Source organism: Macaca nemestrina, chromosome 9 (genome assembly GCF_043159975.1).
Source record: "Macaca nemestrina isolate mMacNem1 chromosome 9, mMacNem.hap1, whole genome shotgun sequence".
NCBI lineage: Eukaryota > Metazoa > Chordata > Mammalia > Primates > Cercopithecidae > Macaca > Macaca nemestrina.
The window spans coordinates 83,826,063-83,839,774 of NC_092133.1; positions in this window are offsets into that span (position 1 = coordinate 83,826,063).

Genomic DNA, 13,712 nt, shown 5'->3' on the forward strand with positions numbered 1-13,712 from the left:
GAGTACCTGCCTGTGTTCTTCCAAGATTTTATAAATTACATGTGATTGGAGCTCAGACGAAATTTAGATTGCTTTTTTTCCAACTTTTAAGTTCAGTGGTACATGATTATGATTAAATGATGGCTAAAATGAGGATCTAAATCTATTGTATCATTACAATCAGGAATAAATAACAATAAAGTATTTTATTAACTTATTTCTGAGGTAATAGAAGAGGAATATGTATGACAGGGAAGAATGAATTGATTTGGACTGGTAAGGAAATGTGATTTTAAAAGAAATTTACACACCTAATTAGTATGCAGGAAGGTGTGGAATGCAAAAAAGCCTTGAAATAAAATTAATGACTTAAAAAATTCTGGGAGCCCAAACAGCCATGCACCATTATATTCAAAACCAAAATAAGCACATGCTGAAACATTTCTTATCTTAATGTGAGGAAAAACTTGATGTGCCGGGAATAGTGAGAAATCACATATTTCCTGGAATGGCCAGACTGCTTTTTGAGTAAATTGGAGCCACAAAATCAAGGTACATATTCAATCCATGAATGTTATGATTTCTGATTTGCAGCATTTTGAAGTTTTGATATATCAAAGCATTCTGAATAATAAAATCTCACATCTAATGTTGGTAAATATGACTGCAACAAGCTCTAAAATTCTACACTCCTTGCCTTTCTACCTGAACCTTACCCCCCAAAAATAATTTATTCCAGGTATTTCCAGTCAAAATTTTAAAACTGACACTAATTTTGTATAGTTTGGGTCATGTTTATGACATATTAATTAGTCATAGTTGTCAAGAAACAGAATGACCTAGGTAATATGCACAACTCTCAAGCTAGGCTGTCAAGTTTTGAAACCAATGCATTAAGAACAGATAAGTGGCTGGGCACAGTGGCTTATGCCTGCAATTCCAGCACTGTCAGGGGCTGAGACAGGTGGATCACTTGAGATCAGGAGTTCAAAACCTGCCTGGCCAACATGGGTGAAACCCCGTCTCTAACCAAAATACAAAAATTATCCAGGCATGGTGGTACACTATATGTATCCAGGGTCATAAGGTAAACAAGGTCATAGGCAACTTTTCGACAATTCTCATATTACAGGGACTACAAATAAGATTTTCTTTTATTTGAAATGATGGAAGAAGAAATCATCACTTTTCTTAGGTTATTGTTTGATTGTTATGCTGCTGAATAGCTAGATATATGCTATTGGTTTTCTTAGACAACAAAGTAATGATGTGAAGAAAGATTTCACCAACACATAATTAGTATGACTGTATTTTTCCGGTAGGTTAATGTTCTTAACCATAAAATTTTGGGGTCTGGATTTTTTTAAGATAATTCTGCAATCACAGTGAAACACAGGAAGTATTCCACTACTTTTTCTTTTTTTAGTGTCTTATTTCACATTTTCACCTTTTATTTTAGATTCAGGCATTACATGTTCACATTTGTTACATAAGTATATTGCATGAAGCTGAGGTTTGGGATATGAATGACCTTGTCAAACAGATAGTGAATATAGTACCCAATAATCACTTTCTCAACCCCTGCTTCTTCACTTCCTAACCCACCCAATTTCTGTCTATTAATCTTCAGTGTCTATCGTTATGTCCATGAGTACCCAATATTTAGTTACCACTTAGAAGTGAGAACATGCAGTATTTGATTTCATGTTCCTGAATTAATTTGTTTAGGATAATTTGTTTAGGTCTCCAGCTGTATCTATGTTACTGCAAAGGACATTATTTTATTCTTTTTCATGGCTGCATAGTATTCCATGGTGTATATGTGCCCTTTTGTATTTATCTAATTCACCATTGATGAGCATCTAGGTTGATTCCAAGTCTTTGCTATTGTAACTTATAAAACTTTGATAGACAAATGTTACATCTTGGTCGGATGCGGTGGCTCACGCCTGTAATCCCTACACTTTGGGAGGCCGAGGTGGGTGGATCACCTGGGATTAAGAGGTCGAGATCAGCCTGGCCAACATAATGAAACCCCGTCTCTACTAAAAATACAAAAAATTAGCTGGGAGTGGTGGCACACACCTGTAATCCCAGCTACTCAGGAGGCTGAGGCAGGAGAATCGCTTGAACCTGGGAGATGGATGTTGCAGTGAGCTGAGATCACGGCACTGCACTCCAGCCTAGGCAACAAGAGCGAAACTGTGTCTCAAAAAATAAAATAAAATAAAAATGTTATATCTTAACATATGTTGTGTCTTGTAACTGAAGACATATTATTATTTTAATTCAAAAGGTTTAGGGCATGCTCAGCTGAGTTATTCAAATGATTCTGAGTAATTTCCAACACTTTTCTTTCTTTAAAGCTTTTAATTTAGGTTCATGCATACATGTGCGGTTTGTTGTACAGGTAAATTGTCTGTCACAGGGTTTGATTGTACAGATTATTTTGCCACTCAGGTAATAAACATAGTACCTTTATAGGTCGTTTTTTTATCCTCACTCTCCTCCCTCTGTCCACCCTCAAGCAGCCCCCAGTGTATGTTGTTCCCATCTTTGTGTTCCTCTGTACTCAATGTTTACCTTCTGCTTCTAAGTGAGAACGTGCAGTATTTGGTTTTCTGTTCCTATGTTAGTTCACTTAGGATAATGGCTTCTAGTTGCATCCATGTTGCTGCAAAGGACACGATCTCATGCTTTTCTGTGGCTGCATAGTTATTCCATGGCATATATGTGCCACATTTTCTTTATTCAGTCTACCATTGATGGACATTTAGGTTGATTGATTTCATATCTTTACTATTGTGAATAGCATGACATAAATGATACACGTGCATGTGTCTTTATGGTACAACAATTTATTTATCTTTGGATATATACCTAAAAATGGGATTGCTGGGTCAAATGGTCATTTTACTTTGAGTTCCTCGAGAAATCGCCAAACTACTTTTCACAATGGCTGAATTAATTCCCATTCCCACCAGCAGTGTATTAGTGTTCCGTTTTCTCCTCAACCTCACCAGCATGTTTTCGCTGTTGTTGTTGTTGTTTTACTTTTTAATAGCAATTCTGATTGGTGTGAGATGGTATCTCATTGTGGTTTTGATTTGCATTGCTCTCATGATTAGTGATGATGAGCATTTTTTCATATGCTTGTTCACCATATGTCCGTCTTCTTCTGAAAAGTGTGTGTTCATATTTTTGCCCACTTTTTGAGGGGATGGTTTGCTATTTGCTTATTGATTTGTAAATTCCTTATAGATTCTGGATATTAGACCTTTGTCAGATGTGTAGTTTGTAAGCATCTTCTCCCATTCTGTAGGTGGCCTGTTTACTGTGTTGATAGGTTTCTTTTTGTTCTGCAGAAGCTCTTTAGTTTAATTAAGTCACATTTGTTGATTTTTGCTGTTACAATTGCTTTTGCCATCTTTGTTACAAAATCTTTGCCAGGGCCTATGTCCAGGATGTTAATTCCCAGGTTATCTTCCAGTGTTTTTATAGTTTTAGGTTTGACATTAAAGTCTTCAATCTATCTAGAGTTGATTTTTGTACATGGTGTAAGGAAGGGGTCCAGTTTCATTTTTCTACATATGTATAGCCAGTTATCCCAGCACCATTTGCTGAATAGGGAGTCCATTCTCCATTGCTTGTTTTTATTTACTTTCTTGTACATCTGATGGTTATAAGTATGCAGCATTATTTCTGGGATCTCTATTTTGTTCCCTTGGTCTATGTGTCAGTTTTTATACCAGTATGATGCCATTTTGGTTACTGTAGCATTGTAGTATAGTTTGAAGTCAAGAAATGTGACATCTTCAGCTTTTTTCTTTTTGCTTTGGATTGCCTTAGCTATTCAAGCTCATTTTTGGTTTGATGTGAATTTTAGAATACATTTTTCTAGTTCGGTAAATAATGTCTTTGGTAGTTTAAAAGGAATAGCATTGAATCTGTACTTTGTTTTTGGCAGTATGGCCATTTTAATGATGTTGATTGTTTCTTTCCACAAGCATGGAATGTTTTTCGATTTGTTTCTGTCATCTTTGATTTCACTGAGCAATATTTTAAATTCTCATTGTAGAGATTTTTCACCACCCTGGTTAGTTGTTTTCCTAGGTACTTTTTTGTGTGACTATTGTAAATGGGATTGCATTCTTGATTTGGCTGTCAACTTGAATGTTGTTGGTACATATGAATGCTCTTATTGATTTTCGCACATTGATTTGGTATCCTGAAGCTTTGCTGAAGTTGTTTATTAGATCAAGGAGCTTTGGAACAGAGACTATGGGGTTTTATAGGTGTAGAATCACATCATCTGCAAACAGGGATAGTTTGACATCCTCCCTTCCTAAATGGATGGGTTTTCTTTCTTTCTATTGTTTTATTGGTCTGGCCAGGACTTCCATTACTATGATGACTTGGAGTGATAAGAGAGGACATCTTTATCTTGTTTATCTTTTCAAGGGGAATGCCTCCAGATTGTTACCATTCAGTATGACATTGGTTGTACATTTGTCATAGATGGCTTTTATTATTTTAAATTATGTCCAAAATTATCACCTCAAAAAGTAAGATGTGCCCTAAATAACCCTCATTCTGTTTCTGGGTTTCATCCCTCTTAAAAAGTTCATTATGTTGCCTCACCACCGTTTTATTTTAATACGGGGGTATTACTTAACGCTTCTACATCAGCAGCTGGAAAGATAATTTATTCCTCGGATAGAGAAGAGTGTTGGTCTGATTTGTGTTGTCTCAGTTGCTTTATCTTATTTAGAGAATAAGATATTCTCTAAATAAACATTCCTTTGGTCAAGGCGTCCTGACTCATGCAAAGTCATTGCCTATTTATTATACATTTAAAGCAAAACTTAACATTTAACTCTAGACTTATGTAATATCACTTTTAATTTTTTCCAAGTTCATCTAAGCATAATAAAATTTGTAGAAAATTCTCCCAAATGTAGACTGACACTTGCTTTCCTCTTTTCTGATAACTCAGGGTGGGGATTACCACAACTAGAACTTTAAAATTCTAGTGTATACTACTGAGGCCCATAAAAATATTATTATCCTTGGTTTTTTTGTTTGTTTTTTTTTTTTTGGAGGAGAAGAATGGAATGCAATTCTCATTTCTCCACAAATGTAGTCTTTACCAACTTTGCAAATTGTCTATACTTGGTCTGTTTACTTGCAGTACTGAAAAGCTGTTTTGTTGATAACATAATTGCATGGTATTTGCTAGGAGATACTTGGACCCAAAAAGCCACCACAGGAAGGCATCTTGAAATTCTTTCTTTCAAAATGAGCAGAAACGTAATTTCTTTTGTAAACAAGAGGAAAAAACAAAAGATGACGTGTTTAATGTCTAGTCCATGAAACCTGTTTAAAATTGGAGCAAGAACAGGAAATTTCAAGTATTATTTGGAAAAACAATATTTCCACAGTATAAATAAAAGTTTATCAAGACTCCTGCACACAGCTTTCTTGTGTCAAGTTTTAAGAAGCCAAAACAAAACCTGTGATGATCATACAAATAACATACATTTTTCTTGAAAAGATTTTATAGAACATCAACAAGGCTTTTTCCTTGTATGTACTAGATATTTACTCATGTATTTTAATTGTAGATATTTTTCTTGTATAATTCTCGATATACTATTTAGAAGAACTGAATCTGTGGTGATAGTAAATTAGATAATATAAGCAAATCTCTGGAAAATGAAAATAAAATTCTAAACAATTGAAAAGGATCCAGAGTGATATCTAGCCTTACCAACAAAGTTATAATAGAAATCTGGTCTTAGAATCTGTGTTGTAAGATAATATAGAAAATGCACAGAAAGAAAAGGTCTGTTCTACAGCAAACTGAAAACTGAATATGAATCTGAAAAGTTGAATATGTAAATGGATGTATGATACTAAGCAGCATTATAAGGAGTATAAAGAACTTGTCTGAGATAAACAGATGACCCAAGTCATTTTGCTCATTATAATTTTGGATAGAATGGTTGCAGGGGAGTAAGAGAGAAGGAGACATTCTTCTGTAAAGAAAAGAGACTAGATTCACCTTTGATTGTGTTTGCCTGTCTTAGCATGCAGGTGTGGGAGTAGGCAGGGAGGGGTGAAAGGATGAGAAGTGAAATATCATCAAGTTCACCTTGTAACAAGGGCTGAGGTTATTGTTAAATACAGTGGGTCTTGGAAAATGAAGCTAAGATTTCCACCTTTCAGCAGAGTTTCCTTCTCCACAAAAAAATATTCCTACCCCATAGAATAGAAGAAAAAGGATAACTTTTCTAGAGGAAAACTCAATGCGCAGTACCAAGGCAGCATTTGTGAAACCGTGGACACCTGAGAGGCAGTTATGTGCCACCGATGCTCCATCATGACAGTATTGATAGGGTCCTGCTTTTGATTCATCAGAGAAGCTGACGCTTGAGAGACCAGAAGGTTGTCCTAGACTCAAACAAAACAGAAATTCTGGACATTTCATCTACAGCATACCTATTGTACTTCCCTCGTCTGGAGGTAGGAATTTGAATAAATGATAATTTCTGTGAACCAGCTAGTGGGTGTATGGTCAGATTCAATATTGCTTTTTACAATTTGCCAATTGTTCTGTTGGGGTTGTTTTGAAGTATGGCTTTCAACTGTTTCCCTCTCTTCTATTCTGCATTTTCAGATTCGTATTGGTGTGCTCTTTATATTATATTTGTCACCGAACTTGGTGATAGCAGGACAAAATATCTTTAATTCTACGATTCTAGAGTGTTAGGACTAAGATGTAACATATTTCCTATAAAGATGCAAACCAGAGAAAACAAAGAAAATGTACATGCCCAGGATTAAAAATAGTGTATCTAAGTAGTAAAGAATCTCTCCCATGGCTCCGTAAATATCACCCACTGGTTGCTGGGAGACCCCAGAAAGTGTCTCTCTCGTGTACTTTTAACTTTCATCGATTACGTTGTTGCACATGATAGGATCTCATTCTTCTTTATGGTTAAATAGTTCTCCCTTGTGTATCTGTACCACATTTTCTTTATCCATTATTCCGTTGATGTATACTCAGGTTGCTTCTAAATCTTGGCTATTGTGAACAGTGCTGCAATAAACATGGGAGTACAAATATCTCTTTCATATACTGATTTTCTTTCTTTTGGGCATATATCTAGCAGTGGGATTTCTGGATCGTATGATAGCTCTATTTTTAGTTTTATAGGAACTTCCATACTGTTCTCCATAGCAGTTGTACTAATTTGCATTCCTACCAACAGTGTGTGAGGGCTCCCTTTTCTCCACATCCTCATTAGCATTTGTTATTGCCTGACTTTCAGATAAAAGCCATTCTAACTGGTGTAAGATGGTGTCTCATTGTAAGTTTGATTTGCATTTCTCTGATGATCAATGATGTTGAGCACCTTTTTACAGACGTGTTCGTCACTTGTATGTCTTCTTTTGAGAAATTTTTGTTTAGAACTTTTGCCCATTTTTAAATCGGATTATTAGATGCTTTCCTGTAGAGTTGTTTGAACTCCTTATATATTCTGGTTATTAATTCTTCGTCAGATGAGTAGTTTGCAAATATTTGCTCTCACCCTGTGGGTTGTCTCTTCACTTTGTTGATTCTTTCCTTTGCTGTCCAGAAGCTTTTTAAGTTGATGTGATCCCATTTGTTCATTTTTTTCTTTGGTTGCCTGTGCTTCCATATACAGTATAAAATTTTTTTCTATTTCTTTGAAGAATGTCATTGGTATTTGACAGGGATTGCATTGAATCTGTGGATTGCTTTGTGTAGTATGGATATCTTACCAATATTGATTCTTGAAATCCATGACCATGAGATATCTTTTCATCTTTTTGTGTTCTCTTCATTTTCTTGAATCCATGATTTCACCATGTTGTCCAGGGTGGTCTTGATCTCTTGACCTTGTGATCTGCTTGCCTCGGCCTCCCAAAATGCTGGGATTACAGGCGTGAGCCACCGTGCCCAGCTGGCTTTTTATTTTTTATGTATCTGTTGCATGTGTTTTGGTTTGAGGTTGTCATAAAGCTTGCAAATGCTATCTTAAAAACCATTATTTTCAGCTAATAACAACACTGTTTGCATAACAAATAGACAAGAAAAAATAACTAATAAAAACTCTACACTCCCCTGCTTTTTAACTTTTTGTTGTTTCTACTTATATCTTATTTTACTATGTCTTGAAAAGTGGTTGTAATTATTATTTTTGATTGTTTCATAATTGGTCTTTCTACTTAAGAATATTTTATACACGAGAGTTGCAGTGTTATAATATTCTGTTTCCTGTGAACATACTATTACCAGTCAGTTGTGTACCTCCAGATGATTTCACTAACCTATCTGCAGATCAGTATTTTTACTAGCCTGATGGCAGTTAAGTGGCATAAAGACAGGGACATCTTTTTCTTGAGTCACAACAGTATCTTCAATGCCTAGCACCGAAGTGCTAAATACCTGATAAAAGTGGGAAATACCTGATAACTATTTATTTAATGAACTTAACAATGCATGAGTAACAATGTATATATATATCACCAAATTGGAAAAATAAAACAAGATACATATAAATTGCTCCGAAACAAATATTCAGTAAATTAACATTGTTTGCTGTGTATAAATAAATCTAATCTTAAGTGTCATTACTGTGGTGCACTACAGAGAAAGTCTCCTTTTATCATGTAAAATGGCAAAAAAGGATATTTCACAGTTTGTATCTGAAATGTTCTAATCATAGCATTACGCTAAGTATATAAAATAATTTACATTGCTACAAAAACATATAAAGAGCTTTTTTTAAAAAAAAAAAAAAATCTTTTACTCCTGCTTCACAGAATGTAACTTTTAAAGGAACTTGTTCTTGTTTTCAAATGTTAAAATTGTACCTCTTACCATTAGAAGTTAGAAAAAAATTCAGGATTCACCTCAGTCTCCAAAAGGTATGTTTTTGACGGTGAAAGACTTCATTCCAGTGGAATGGCCATCAGTTGATATCCACACATTAATATTGTATGAGAACTGGCAGTTTCCTCCAAGGTGCCAGTCTGAAGTGAGAGTAATGGAATTGAGAGGATGGAAGGCTGACAGTAGCAAATGAGTTGTGTGATATGAGGAGTGGGAGTCAATCTAGTAACTGTATCCCTAACCTGGTTTCAACTGAAGTACTAAACTCCTAATTGTGTTTTACAGGATATGAATGATTATCCTCCTGTCTTTAGTAAATGAATATACAAAAGGATGGTGGCTCCAGATGCAGTCAAGGGTTCACCTATCACAACAGTTTATGCTGAAGATGCAGACCCTCCTGTAAGTAGAAGACGTTGATTAATATTCTGAACCGTACTGAAAAAAATCCTTAATACTCATAATGACCCAGTTGCAAGACAGCAAAAGTAGTCTCTGTGAATTTCACCCTATTTATCCGTACATTTTATGTTCTTTTGCTTATTTCATCCACAGGTACAGATCATATTTCAAATGCCTATTATTGAACCTAGACAATAAAGAATATGCTTTTTGATTTTTTAGAATGCACAATGTACTATTTACTAATTTGTCTAACAATGATAAATATATGTGAAAAGAATTGTCTCCATTTGTAAGCTTCCCTTAATCTGGATATATTTTAACTTTATGTATTTTCCATTGCATGCATATATACTATTTTGTTAGAAAACTCCAAATCAACATATCACATAAAACTTATACTGAATGTGTTTATTTTGGTAAATTAAAAAGCTTAAGATTGCTTATAGAAAATAATTAACAGATTCTTTTATCATACAGAACTTTACTTCTTTTGAGATATCCCAAATTATCTTTCAAGGCAAGGTTTTTAATAAAAATGTTATTATAGCAGGAGTGATAATATACCATATAGAATTAATAGTATACATATACAAAATGCTTTCTATAAATACCTTGATTGTTTTAAAAGTATTAATTATTTTCCTAAGAATTGAATGATGACTTACATTTTTCTTTGAGTGGGCTCACACTGTAAGTTGGTGGCTGATAAATTTTGGAAAAATATAAATAAAAGTTAAATGAACTATTTTAGAAGAGTAAGAAAATAAAATCTTGAATGTCGTGGTGGCGGGCGCCTGTAGTCCCAGCTACTCGGGGGGCTGAGGCAGGAGAATCGCTTGAACCCGGGAGGCGGAGGTTGCAGTGAGCCGAGATTGTGCCACTGCACTACAGCCTGGCCACAGTGGGAGACAACGTCTCAAAAAAGAATAATAATAATAAATAAATAAATAAAAAGAAGTTCTGTTTTCTATTGCTAATATAAATAGTATTTCTTTTTCTTTTCTTTTTTTTTTTTTTTTTTTTTTTTTTTTGAGACGGAGTCTCGCTCTGTCGCCCAGGCTGGAGTGCAGTGGCATGATCTCGGCTCACTGCAAGCTCCGCCTCCCGGGTTCACACCATTCTCCTGCCTCAGCCTCCCGAGTAGCTGGGACTACCGGTGCCCGCCATCACTCCCGGCTGATTTTTTGTATTTTTAGTAGAGATGGGGTTTCACCGTGTGAGCCAGGATGGTCTCGAGCTCCTGAACTTGTGATCCGCCCTCCTCGGACTCCCAAAATGCTGGGATTACAGGCATGAGCCACCGCGCCGGCCAAACGGTGTTTCTTTTAATGCTTGTATTTAATTAAAGGTGAATGGCCGTCATAACATTTTTCAGCTTCAATTTGGACAAGTCTTATAAACTCTATTGTGACTATAAGGAATCAAAATATACTAATATTAACATGAAAGTGGTGGGCTTTAATTCAGAAGCTCCTTTTCTTAAGTGTGTTAAAATGTCCTTGAAACTGCTTTAATGTGTTTTGGGATATATGATAGGCAAAATTTCATAGACTTGAACCCATCAATAAAGATGGTGAATGTGAAACTGGCAATTTGTCTGTTTTTTAAGTAAATTGTAACACATACAATATACTTTGAAATTAGGAATATGTATTCAATGTTATCCAACATATGTGTTTTTAGCACCAACTATATACTGGTCATTGTGGTAACCAGTTTTTGCTCTCAAGAAACTAATAATTTTATAGAAAAGACAGAATTGCAAATAGAAACTACAGCACTCTGTAATAAATGAGTGTAACCAAAACAATACTAACATACATTTTTTTTAAATTTTCATCGGCACAGAATTTAACATAGAGTTTAAAGGCATTAATGATGAGAAACTACAAGTAGTGCTATTGTTCACCTACATGGGACATTCCTCAGAGTCTTCGCATATACAGTAAATTTCTTACTTCCGCTTTTGGTACTAACGTCTGTGGTGCCTGGTTTGGCATTCAGAGCACAGCCACCACTGTGCGAAAAGTTGTCTTGGTCTGTTGTCTGTTCTATAAAGAAGATAAATTACTTATAGAAAGCATTTATCTAGAGAGAAAGCCCTGTTTTTACACTTCGAAGCTCTTTTAGGTAAATTTGCCAGATTTACATTTCATATTTCTTTGGAAGAGGTTTTCATTTTGTATTCCCGGTAGTAACTTTTAGCATTTAATAATTGATGTTTGCCTTTCGTTAGATGGAAAGTGGATGCCAGTCATTTTTTTTCTCCTTGAAACATCAACAATCTTCTGATATCACTATGATCAGAATTGAGCTTTTGAATCATTGCTGCAAATGGGGACCGTTAAATGAGATAGTTGCAATTTGGCTGCACCTGCATGAATCCTAAATAAAAGCTCAATTCCAGGAACATTTTTGAAATTACTATATTACATAATTATTTTTAAAAATATTAATCTTGGCTGGGCGCGGTGGCTTACGCCTGTAATCCCAGCACTTTGGGAGGCCGAGGTGGGTGGATCATCTGAGGTCGGGAGTTCAAGACCAGCCTGACCAACATGGAGAAATCCCATCTCTACTAAAAATACAAAATTAGCCAGGCGTGGTGGCGCGTGCCTATGATCCCAGCTACTCGGGAGGCTGAGGCAGGAGAATCGCTTGAACCCGGGAGGCGGAAGTTGCGGTGAGCCGGGATCGCTCCGTTGCACTCCAGCCTGGGCAAAAAGAGCGAAACTCCGTCTCAAAAATAAATAAATAAATAAAATAAAATATTAATCTTGGCCGGGCGCGGTGGCTCAAGCCTGTAATCCCAGCACTTTGGGAGGCCGAGACAGGCGGATCACGAGGTCAGGAGATCGAGACCATCCTGGCTAACACGGTGAAACCCCGTCTCTACTAAAAAATACAAAAAACTAGCCGGGCGAGGTGGTGGGCGCCTGTAGTCCCAGCTACTCGGGAGGCTGAGGCAGGAGAATGGTCTAAACCCGGGAGGCGGAGCTTGCAGTGAGCTGAGATCCGGCCACTGCACCCCAGCCTGGGCGACAGAGCAAGACTCTGTCTCAAAAAAAAAAATAAATAAATAAATAAAATAAAATATTAATCTTGATTTTTACCCTTATTTTATGTTGGTATCATAAAAACAGAATAAGTATTGTTCATATAGGCTTGCCAAATGTTTTCTACTCTGTTACTTTTATAAATGTTTATTAATTAGAAGAAAACAGTTTCAATTTCATATTCTTCAGGGATCCTATGCCACTACCTGGGGCTGTATCTATCTTAACACTATTTCCTGTGGAAATAGAATGTTGAATATTCGATTTCCATGTAATTGTATGATTTTGAGTGAATTTCTTAGTCTTGATTTCTAATTTGATTGCACTATGGGCTGAGAGATATAAATCAACATTTAATTCTAAACATCTTAAATTGTTTGTGATATTCACAGTCCTGACAAATAAACACAAAGGATGGATCACTGAACTCAGTAACTTCAAAACGAAAAATGATCAAGAGTGCCAACATCATCAAACACTGCTGTTAAAAACACAGGCTCTGGCAGCAGTTTGTGAATTGCATGGATACTTCCACATTTGCACTCAGATTTGAGTTAATTTGAACGAGATATTTAGTATTCACTTCTGTTGTTGTCATTATCCAAAGTGTTAACACATTAGATGAGGCACAGGACTGTGTGTGTGGGAGGAGATGTTCCTCACATCAATGAGGCTATTGACAGAAAAAAATATATATGTTGTGTTATCCAGATGTTCATCCCATCTGTTTTAAAACAGTTATTCACAGAGCTACTGGTGAATAGAACTTCAAAGAACTAGCGAGGTAAACTAAAAAGGAAATGTGGTCAGTTACCTGCTTTGGTTCTTTGTAAAGTATATTCTGGGAAAACAGTTTGAGGTATTGTTGCCTTGATATATTGCATATTAGTTTTTACCCCTTTAAAATTATGAGTAAGGTTGTCAATGTTTTATAAGCAAGTACTCATTAAAATCCCTGAAAGTGTGTATAGAAAAACTTCAATGAATTGTTCTGAGCGTTTTCTTAGTAAATGTAAATTATGCCCTGTGAGCCAAGTATCTGTTTATATTACTAACTGCTGAGATCAGTATGAACTGACTACTCTTACTTGTCCTATGCATGGGATTAGGTCATGAAATAAAGGGTGCAGGAAACGAGAAGGCACTAATTCACTCCTGTAACCTAAGACTGTTTTTGCTCAAGGCATAGTAGTGAAAGGATCAATCTGGGTTGCAGCTGTACAGAGGCACCCATTGCCTCAACAAATTCAGCCCCCAAATGTCAGTGTAGGATAGATGATAAAACCTAAGTGTAAATCTATTCCCTGATGAATACTTTAGGATTTCTCAAAAAGGTAGGGAAGATTTTA